This window comes from Bos grunniens, chromosome 6 (genome assembly GCF_055505025.1).
Source record: "Bos grunniens cultivar Pamir isolate PY7600 chromosome 6, Bosgru_T2T1.0, whole genome shotgun sequence".
In the NCBI taxonomy this organism is placed as follows: domain Eukaryota; kingdom Metazoa; phylum Chordata; class Mammalia; order Artiodactyla; family Bovidae; genus Bos; species Bos grunniens.
In genome coordinates this window covers 85,000,904-85,012,693 of record NC_141170.1, presented here as the reverse complement: position 1 = coordinate 85,012,693, position 11,790 = coordinate 85,000,904, and the positions used below count along the sequence as shown (strand labels likewise).

The window sequence follows — 11,790 nt, the reverse complement described above, 5'->3', positions numbered from 1 at the left end:
CTGAAAAATATAACATTTAATATATATAATTACTCTGCTTTAACATTTTATCTGGCCTTTGTAAAGATTTACGGAAAATTAACGAAAACTATTAATAGTAAGGTGAAAAACTGGGTGTGTTTTGGCATTTAAGGAAATGCTTTTCAGATATTTAAAAATTCTGTCTGGACCAGTTGAATGAAAAGATGGAGAATTAGACAAAGAAATGAGAGCATTAATTTATGTTTCCATGTTGAATTTTTAGTAAACCAAAATTCTCTATACATAAGGCTGATCTTACATAAAAATTAAAACAAACTATATTTTCATTGAAAATATTTTCTCATATAACTTTTAAAATCTTCTAGTTACATGATACAACAAAGAGAGGAAAAAATGCTAAACATAATTTAAGATGCCACTGTGATATACAAAAACTGACTTATAAGTCAGAATGATTATTAAGTATGTGCAGTACACTGCTTTATAAGCTTCACGTTAAACATTCTTAAAAATTAACTGCTCATAAGATGTGGCAATTATTTATTTACTCATGGCCAATTGAAAAATAATTAGATTTTCTGTCTGGGCAATATTCTTCCATAGAGTAACTAATATCAGTTCGAAATGAACATTTGTGTAACATCAAAGAACATGTCTATTGTGATCACACTTTTTCTATCACCAGTATGTGGCACAGCTTGTGTCTGCCACACAATCAATGCTCAACAAATATTTGGTGAGTTAATTAAAGGACATGCAGGATAAGTACAATTTGGATTTTTAAAATTTTATTTTAGTTCTTGTGTAAACCAACATGTTCCGTATCAAAGGGACACTTAGATGCAACCAAATTTCATTATGTTTAATTACTAAAGATTGTTTTACTTATTTACTGAGATCAAGCAATAAAAATGAAACCTTAAAGACATTTTAAAATTTTAGAATTAATCATCTTAAAATCATGATTGTATAATAAAATTATGGCATAAATTTTGATTGAGTATCCATAAAAATTATTTCAGTTGCATTTAGAATTTATTTTTATCTATAAAGTACAGAAAGCTTCTAACATATATACTGTTTTTAATTTTTAAAAATAATTCTCTGCTGCATAGTCTCTCTGACAAACTACTAAACTCTGTGAGTAGTATATTTGCTCTCAATTAGAAAATAATATTAATGGAGAGAATCCTCTGTTCTTGGAAGACAAATAATAATTCTCAGCTGGGATCTAATAATAAGCCATATATTTATTTTAAAAGAATATATGAACTACTAACTGACATAGTATCATTTTGTTTTTAATATTGGCACTTATCTATTCTGGAAGGTACTTCCTAGCAAACTATATAATGACAAGAATATAGGAGAGCAACACAAGTGTCAATGTGGAACACAAAATTAGTTAATATGGTTTCCCATTTTACTGGGGGTCAAAGGCTCTCAGTATGCGCTGATTTAATATGGGCATTAAAAAATGGTTGTGATTTTGACAGGCAGAGTTGTAGAGGGCACTTTCTAATCAGAGGATATAGTCTTACCCAAAGTCCCAGGGAATGTATGAGAGAAAAGTCAAATTTAAAGCTAGTCAGGGACATATTAGTAACATCTCAAATGTTAAAATTCAGCTACGTCCTTAATTAACAGGTGGTGGGAAATAATTGAGAGTCTGAGAAAGGACATATGATCTGAGCTATAGTATAGGAAGCTTACTTCATGAAGCCTTGAATGAGAGAAAGAAGAGATGATGACTAGAGGTAAAAGTTATAGTCCTGGCAAGGAATTTAAAAGAGATATTTTTAAGATAGTAAACTGATATATTTTTTTCCCCCAGTAATTCCTTGGTCCTACGTGTCTTGTGACTCTGCCATTAATTGTTTAAATGGGATTTATTACTTTGTAGGAAACCACATCATCAAGTGAGGAATAACAGGAGTCACTATTCAATGCTGAGATTCAAATAAGACTTACCTGAGACCCCAGGAAAAATAGTCTTGAAAAGTTGTGGGGGGTGAGTGTATGTGCACACGTGCGTGTGTGTGTGTGTGTGTGTGTGTGTGCATGAGAGAGACAGATTTTCTAAATCCCCAAATTTTCCCTTTGCATTTCACAGGAAGGTTTTGGTAAACTGAGCACAAAATTTTGTTATAAGCCATACAGTAGAGTTGATATAGTATATAATGCTATAATATCAGAGCAGAATTTCCTCTAAGAATAAGGGGGTGGGGAAGCAAGTTGGGAGACAGTGAATAAACTTGAAGACAATTGTTCTGAAGCAAAGATAATTGCTGATTTTTCTAAAAAGGGACCAAAATTAATACCACCCCTCTTCCTAAACTGTAAGAAAATTTTGCCTTGTAGGGCACTCTGGGCCAACAAGGGCAACCCTCATAAAATAAAAATATGTTTACCCAAGGGAGGGCATAAGATGGCATTTGGTGTATTATAAACTTCAAATAGAATGCTTAATAAGAACTGACGGATTTTTTAAATAGTTTGAAAGTGCAAAATACTGCTTTTTTGCTGCACTGAGTAAGAAGCATTCAACACTAGTGCCCCTGAATCGAACACTGTAATTTTATCTGATCTAATACAATCTTTCTTTTATTTCTCAAAGACAGTAGGCTCAGTAGATGTAAATATCAGAATCAACATGGTATTTTACCAAATCTGGCTTTCTGAGAAGGGGAATATATTACTTTCAACTTTGTTCTGTAACTTAGTACAAATTGAAGCATAAGTGAAGAATAAGATCTTTCTATTTCCTGAAAAATGCTTCAATCTAATAACTTTTGGAGATCTGCCTTGCCTATTCTCTGCTAAATATAAGACTCTGAAAAGGAACATGGGCAATCAAAAAGATGTTTGAGCGCTTATTATGCTACCTGTAAAGAACACGCATATGCCAGGGAGATAGGATTCTCAGATTGGGTGTCGTACTTAGGTCATTAGGTTTGACATTTCATTTACAATAAAAATTACATATGCTGGTAAGACAAGACCTAGCCAAGTGGGAGGAGGTTCCCTAAGTGGTGTCTGTGACATTACCATATAGATGGAGACATAAATATAGATGAAGCATGCTATCACTTGTTGAATTGTATTTGATGTTGAGACAGTTTAAGATTTCTGTATATTGAATATGAAAGGACAAACAGAAAGTATCTGTTAAGATTATATGCCAGCTAGCATATTTAAATCTTAAGAGAAAATAAAAATCACTATTGGAAAGATGATAACTTTAATAAATACAACACAATAATGTATAATTAGATAAGTGCATTATAATTTAAAGCCAATGGAACTGTGAAAAGGAAACTATTTATTAATTGTAACATATAGAATTACACATTTTTTTCAAAATACTGTCTTAAAAATCACGCTAGTACTTAAGTCGTGCAAAACAAGTATGGTTTTGAACAACAATAAAGTTTAAAATACTTAAGGATATTAACAATGATAGATAAATATGGGGTCATTCTGCCTAAAATGGTATCTTTTTCCATAAGGAAAATTATACAAGTAGAGAGAGACTGAAAATGAGTGAGGTCGGAGCTGGCAGTAGGTTGATTGGGTAACATTCTCTAGCAGGGACTAAACTCCTCCTGGCAGAAGTTCAGTTCAATTCACTCAGTTCAGTTCGGTTCAGTTGCTCAGTCGTGTCCGACTCTTTGCGACCCCATGGACTGTAGCACGCGAAGTATCCCTGTCCATCACCAACTCCCATAATTTACTCAAACTCATGTCCATTGAGTCAGTGATGCCATCCAACCATCTCATCCTCTGTCATCCCCTTCTCCTCCGGCCTTCAATCTTTCCCAGCATCTGGGTCTTTTCAAACAAGTCAGCTCTTTGCATCAGGTGGCCAAAGTATTGGAGTTTCAGCTTCAGTATCAGTCCTTCCAATGAATATTCAGGACTGATTTCCTTTAGGATGCACTGGTTCAATCTCCTTGCTGTCCAAGGGACTCTCAAGATCTTCTCCAACACCACAGTTCAAAAGCATCAATTCTTCGGCACACAGCTTTCTTTAAGTCCAACACTCATGTCCATACATGACTAATAGAAAAAACATAGCTTTGAATAGATGGACCTTAGTTGGCAAAGTAATGTCTCTGCGTTTTAATATGCTGTCTATGTTGGTCATAACTTTTCTTGCAAGGAGCAAGTGTCTTTTAATTTCATGGCTGCAGTCACCATCTGCAGTGATTCTGGAGCTCAAAAAATAAAGTCTGTCACTATTTATACTGTTTCCCCATCCATTTGCCATGAAGTGATGGGTCCAGATGCCATGATCTTTGTTTACTGAATACTGAGTTTCAAGCCAACTTTTTTACTCTCATCTTTCACATTCATCAAAACCTCTTTAGTTTCTCTTCACTTTCTGCCATAAGGGTGGTGTCATCTGCATATCTGAGGTTATTGATATTTCTCCCAGCAATCTTGATTCCAGCTTGTGCTTCCTCCAGCCCAGCGTTTCTCATGATGTACTCTGCATATAAGTTAAATAAACAGGGGGACAATATACAGTATTAACACACTCCATTTCCGATTTGGAACCAGTCTTTTTTATCATGTCCAGCTCTAACTGTTTCTTCTTGACCTTCATACAGATTTCTCAAGAAGCAGGTCAGGCGATCTGGTATTCCCATCTCTTGAAGAATTTTCCACAGTTTGATGTGATCCACACAGTCAAAGGCTTTGGCACAGTCAATAAAGCAGAAATAGAAGTTTTTCTGGAACTCTTTTGCTTTTTTTAGATCCAAAGGATGTTGGCAATTTGATCTCTGGTTTCGTGTCTTTTCTACATCCACCTTGAACATCTGGAACTTCACAGTTCATATACTGCTAAAGCCTGGCTTGGAGAATTTTGAGCATTACTTTCCTAGCATGTGAGATGAGTGCAATTGTATGGTAATTTGAGCATTCTTAGGCATTGCCTGGAATGAAAGCTGACCTTTTCCAGTCCTGTGACCACTGCTGAATTTTTCAAATTTGCTGGCATATTGAATGCAGCAGTTTCACAGCATCATCTTTTAGGATCTGAAATAGCTCAACTGGAATTCCACCACTTCCACTAACTTTGTAGTGATGCTTCCTAAGGCCCACTTGACTTCACATTTTAGGATGTCTAGCTCTAGGTGAGTGATCACACCATCATGATTATCTGGGTCATGAAGATCTTTTTTGTACAGTTCTCCTGTGTATTCTTGCCACCTCTTCTTAATATCTTCTGCTTCTGTTAGGTCCATACCATTTCTGTCCTTTATTGTGCCCATCTTTGCAGGAAAAGTTCCCTTGGAATCTCTAATTTTCTTGAAGAGATCTCTAGTCTTTCCCATTCTATTGTTTTCCTCTATTTGAGGAAGGCTTTCTTATCTCTCCTTGATATTCTTTGGAACTCTGCATTCAAATGGGTATATCTTTACTTTTCTCCTTTGACTTTTACTTCTCTTCTCCTCACAGCTGTTTATAAGGCCAACTCAGATAACCATTTTTCCTTTTTGCATTTCTTTTTCTTGGGGATGGTCTTGATCACTGCCTCCTGTACAATGTCACGAACCTCTGTCCACAGTTCTTCAGGCACTCTATCAGATCTAATCCCCTGAATATATTTGTCAGGACGGAGGAACAGAAAGGTTGTAGACTAGGGGTTGACAGACTATATGTGAATATTCCAGCCTTTGTGGGCCACACAGCTTGCCCCAACCACTCAACTCTCTTTCTATAGTGTGAAAGTAGACAATTCATAAATAAAGGGGCAGGTTTTTGTTCCAATATATTATATTGATGGATGCTAAAATGTGAACTGTATACAATTTTTCATGTCATAAAATACTATGTTTATTTCAACCATTTAAAAACAGAAAAAGCATTTTTAATGGTAGGCTTTCAAAAACATGCAGCAACTCTGTATGGGCCACTGATTGTACTTTGCTGAACCCCGTTCTAGATCAAATATGATTCCTGATTTCCTAACAAAGGACCCACCACTATCATCCTCTACAGAACTCTGAACACCAGTGTAACCCAGACCAGGGGTAGGAATAAATAAATTTAATAGGAACTTTTCTAGTACATAGTCTCATATGACGGAGAAGGCAATGGCACCCCACTCCGGTACTCTTGCCTGGAAAGTCCCAGGGACGGAGGAGCCTGGTGGGCTGCAGTCCATGGGGTCGCTAAGAGTCGGGCACGACTGGGGGACTTCCCTTTCACTTTTCACTTTCATGTATAGGAGAAGGAAATGGCATCCCACTCCAGTATTCTTGCCTGGAGAATCCCAGGGACAGAGGAGTCTAGTGGGCTGCTGTCTATGGGGTCGCACAGAGTCGGACACGACTGAAGCGACTTAGCGGCACCAGCAGCAGTCTCATATGAAATAAACGGAAACAACATGCGAAAGCTAAGAATTAAAGAAATGTTTACTCAGGACATAAAAGTTGGAGTAAAAGTAGATGGGAACTAATATTCTGGAATAAGCTTAGTGGGATAAAGAACAGGAGACTTTGACCCAGTAGGGACAAAATAAGAAAAAGTGGTAAAGAAATTAAACTACCAAGAGCAAATGATAAAATAAAGATGATGGAAATAAAAACATTCATCATCACCATCCTACTAAGAGATGCAGTTTATGCAAAGAATTTGAGTCTGACCACCCGGCTTCAATTTGGGGGAAAATTATTTAAGCCATGTGTCCCAGTTTACTAGTCTACAGATTAAGGATTTTACCTACCGCAAGAAATTGTGTGAGGATTAAATAAAGCAATACATGTAATTCAGGTGGAAGATTACCCAGTATGGCAAGCAGCATATAGGTATTTCTTAGTATTAACGATATTCTATCTATGTTATTTTGTATCTATATAATGATGACTTCAAGAAAAATAAACCTATATAACATTTTTAAGATTAAGAAATTACATTTTTTTTACTCTTAAATATATGTAAATTTAGTAAATTTAAAAACTTTAAATTGAAATTAGCAAAATTAACCTAAAAGTGTAATGATGAAAACTATATTCAGATATTATTTCTTAGGTAAAGTTATATAGGAGAAAACTACAAGGATCTAAAAGACCTGTACCCCCTTTTTACCTGATTATTGTGTGACTATAGGACTGCCGACAAAGATTCGTCTAGTCAAAGCTATGGTTTTTCCAGTAGTTATGGATAGATGTGAGTTGGACTATAAAAAATGCTGAGTGATGAACAATTGATGTTTTTGAACTGTGGTGTTGGAGAACACTCTTATAAGTCCCTTGGACTGCAAGGAGATCCAACCAGTCCATTCTAAAGGAGATCAGTCCTGGGTGTTCATTGGAAGGACTGATGTTGAAGCTTAAACTCCAATTCTTTGGTCACCTGATGCGAAGAGCTGACTCATTTGAAGAGACCCTGATTCTGGGAAAGATTGAAGTCAGGAGAAGAAGGGGATGACAGAGGATGAGACGGCTGGATGGCATCACTGACTCGATGGACGTGAGTCTGGGTGAACTCCGGGAGTTGGTGATGGACAGGGAGGCCTGGCGTGCTGCGATTCATGGGGTCGCAAGGAGTTGGACACGACTGAGTGACTGAACTGAACTGATCCTACAGTAGGACACGACCGAGTGACTAAGCACACAGCACATACTGTAATCTATTAAGTATGCAATAGATTATGTCTAAAAAATTATATTCACACCTTAAAATAGTTCATTGCTAAAAAATGGTAACCATCATTTGAGCCGTCAGGAAGTCATAATCTTTGTCAGGGAAGGTTTGATACTGTGAGAATTACCAAAATATGATGCAAAGACACAAAATTAGCAAATGCTGATGAAAAATGGTGCCAATAGACTTGTTCAACTCAGGGTTACCTCAAATCTGCAATCTGTAAAAACACACAAGCAAACAAACAGAAACCAAAATACAAAAATGCACTATCTGCAAAGTACAATAAAGTGAAGCTCAATCAAATGAGCTGTGCCTGTAAGTGGAAGAAGAGGGACTTTTAAGTATTTACTAGAGACACATGTCCCTACAAAAAGAAATCAGTGGAAGGAGTAAGGTTAAGATACAGAAGACTGGCATGATAAACCAAAAGACATTCCAGGGAAGGTGGCAGCAAATGAAATTTACAGCAAAAATGAAGAAATGGTTTGACAAGAGGAACGTGTCTTGCATTTAAGAGAAGGGAAGACAAAAAAAAAATGTGTGAAAATGCAGGTAGATTGATGGATCTGACTTTAGAAAATGAAGAAGTTCCTGTTTTATAGCATTTATTTGTAGTTAGTCTTCTCAGTTACACCCTCATCATTTGCAATATTTCATGAGATTTAAAATTTTTACTTAAAATATATTAATTTATGTCTCTAAAAATGCTTTGGAAAATGGGAAATAAATATGTGAAATTACAGGGAGATAGCATGTACAACAAAGAATAAGTAAATTTCTGAAAGAAAAATAAATTTTTATTATTAGAGAAAGGATAGAATAAATGACTAAATAACAGATATTTTATAAAGTAGAAATTAGCATCTAAACAGTCAGACTAGATAGCATCTGAAGATGATACTGTAAGGAAGCAAAATTTGCCACTCCAAAATATGCCTCTTTGGCATGAGGATTCATTTAGGTTGATTGTTTTTAAGAAACAGGCCTCAGGAAGGTGTTCTTGCTCCCTGCCCTTAACTGCCTAAAATATTTTAGGTAAAGGGCCTGTTCCCGGAACAGGAGTATCACCAGAAATAACTCGCAAAGAATACTGGACTGGTGTGGTGGGAGAAATTGACAGGGCCTAGAGATCAGAGTCCATTATGTGTCCCATTGTCTTTGCGTGGCCCAGCTAACAGCTGTCTACCAAATATTTACTTTTCTCTCTCTCTGTGAATTGCTTCCTCCCCTTTGAAATCCTGAACGACTTAAACCACTACATTCTACATCCTGCTTTATCTTTAGCTGAAGATGGCATTTAAAGTGAGAATTTCAGCCATAAGTGAGTTACTCAATTTTCCTGAGTCTCTCCAATGTATACATGCTGTATTAAACTTTTGTTTGATTTGGTTTGCTATTAAAATTTTGTTAATCTGTTTTATGTCAATTTAATGCTTAGACCAGTTATAAAAAGTTAGAAGGATAGAGGAAAATTTCTTCCTCCCCAACTATAGCCTTTATTAATTTTTAAATATTTTCTTTGTATTTCAATTCATTTTTAATTCTTGTAATGGGAAATTTCAAGCATATTCAATAGTAGAATAGTATAATAAACTCTTATTGGGCCATAACCCAAACAATTACCAATTCATGAAGAGTATTTTTATCTATATTCCCAACTACCTATTGTATATTATTTGTAAGCAGTCCCAGATGGCACATTAATATTTCAGCATTATTTCTAAAAGAATCTTAAAAATAGTTTATTAGCACACCCTTAAATATTTATAATTTAATATTACAATATTCCTTAGTATTAGTGTTCACTTGTTAAAAATGATTTTAAGCACAAGTTTATGATTCTAGCCAAATATGGTCTTGTTTGTGAATTTCCTTTATTGGAAAATTGTCATTTATTCCTAATTGAGTATGTTGATATTTCCTTAATTTTAATAGTTTCTCTCTTACCTTCAATGTTTTGTTTTGCATACATCTTACAGATTTTTAACAGTTTCAGTAAAAGACTAGAGGAATAAAGGGAGATACGTGTTCAAATATATGAGGACCAAGCAAGGAGAAGAGAGATATAATTATGTACTATGTCAGTCCACAAGACAAAACCAGGATCATTAGATGGAAATCAGTCCATGACTCCCAAAGTATATGCTTATCTCTGATATCACAATAGAACTACAGGCTCATATTTACAAAGTTCTTCACAACTTTAAATGGATACCTGGAGTGCATCTCAAACTTAACTCTGACAAACTGAAAATGATGGGATATTGTTTTAAGCATCTAGGTTTCAGGATTTTTTCTTAAAGCTATAAAAATTAATGGAAGCATATATTGCTTAAATAATAAACATGATCTCTGGAACAAAACTGTCTGGGATTGAATCTTGGGTTTGGTACTTAATAGACTGACTGTGTGTGACTCTCTGTGTCCCTGTTTATGCATCTACAAACTGGAGATTATGTTAACATAGTACCTAGAATGGTTTAAAAAATTAAATAACTTAGAATTGTGCCTGACATAGCTTCAGTACTTTGGTCACCTGACACGAAGAGCTGACACACTGGAAAATATCTTGATACTGGGAAACATTGAAGGCAGGAGGAGAAGGGGTGACAGAGGATGAGATGGTTGGATGCAAACTCAAGGAACATGAGTTTGAGCAGACTCTGGAAGATGCTGAAGGACAGGGAACCCTGGCATGCTGCAGTCCATGGGGTTGCAAAGATTTGACATGACTTAGCAACTGAACAACAACAAAAACAAGGAACAATACTAAAGGAAAATCAGGCATTGATATGATTTCATCATCCAATTTCAAATCGCAGTAAAGCCTATGTCATTAGTTCTTTCTTTTTAAATTTCATTTTTTATACTGTCTGATAATAAAGAGGTTGTAGAGAAATATGATTTATTTTTTAATATAGATTTATTTATTTTAATTGGAGGCTAATTACTTTACAATATTGTATTGGTTTTGCCATACATCAACATGAATCTGCCACAGGTATACATGTGTTCCCCATCCTGAACCCCCCCTCCCACCTACCTCCTCATAACATCCCTCTGGGTCATCCCAGTGCACCAGCCCCAAGCATCCTGTATCCTGCATCGAACCTGGACTGGCGATTTGTTTCACATATGATATTATACATATTTCAATGCCATTCTCCCAAAGCATCCCACCCTCACCCTCTCCCATAGAGTCCAAAGACTGTTCTATACATCTGCATCTCTTTTGCTGTCTCGCATACAGGGTTATTGTTACCTTCCTTCTAAATTCCATATACATGCGTTAGTATACTGTATTGGTGTTTTTCTTTCTGGCCTTCTTCACTCTGTATAATAGGCTCCAGTTTCATCCACCTCATTAGAACTGATTCAAATGTATTCTTTTTAATGGCTGAGTAATACTCCGTTGTGTATATGTACCACAGCTTTCTCATCCATTCATCTACTGATGGACATCTAGGTTGCTTCCATGTCCTGGCTATTATAAACAGTGTTGCGATGAACATTGGGGTACACATGTCTCTTTCAATTCTGGTTTCCTCAGTGTGTATGCCCAGCAGTGGGATTGCTGGGTTGTAAACTATTTTATCATTAAATTACCTCCTCCCAGCTCCTCAAGGGCAGGAGCCTAGCTTGTGGGGCTCACTGATAGAATTCAAGCTCCCAGAACTGTGTCTGCAATTATCTCAAAAGCTGAATAAATTTTTGCTCTATGAATAAATGAGTCACAATTGATAAAAAGGGTGTTAGAGCAATTATAGGTATATGAAAATAAATTAGACTTCCTTGAAAGGTACAGAGTGTCCCATCACTAATACAAGAATTATCTCTAAGGGTTGCTATGGTAAGGATTTTTGCACTGTGTATACTGTAGTAGTATAAATTCACTTATGTTATGAAAAACATTCAATTCTATATTCTATATTATGTGACCCTAAGAGTAAAGCATGCAATTAAAACAACCCTGAATTCTAGATAGATATACTTTTATTTGAATCCTCAAATAATTTCTCCCTCTGCTAAAGAAAATGTTGGAGAGTATTAGAAAACTTTATGTTTGAAGGAATGAAGTAGTTAGATGTGAAAGTGTCCTGTCTAGGAATTTACTGTGCCTGTTAAATCTTAAAATATCCCTTCATTTAA

General features: G+C 35.8%; 1 protein-coding gene across 15 annotated transcripts in view; it reads right to left on the bottom strand.

The window, feature by feature from the left end:
* The window catches only part of CCSER1 (coiled-coil serine rich protein 1), a 1,487,998-nt gene that overhangs the window by 436,762 nt on the left and 1,039,446 nt on the right, over positions 1-11,790 (bottom strand). The window lies entirely within an intron of this gene.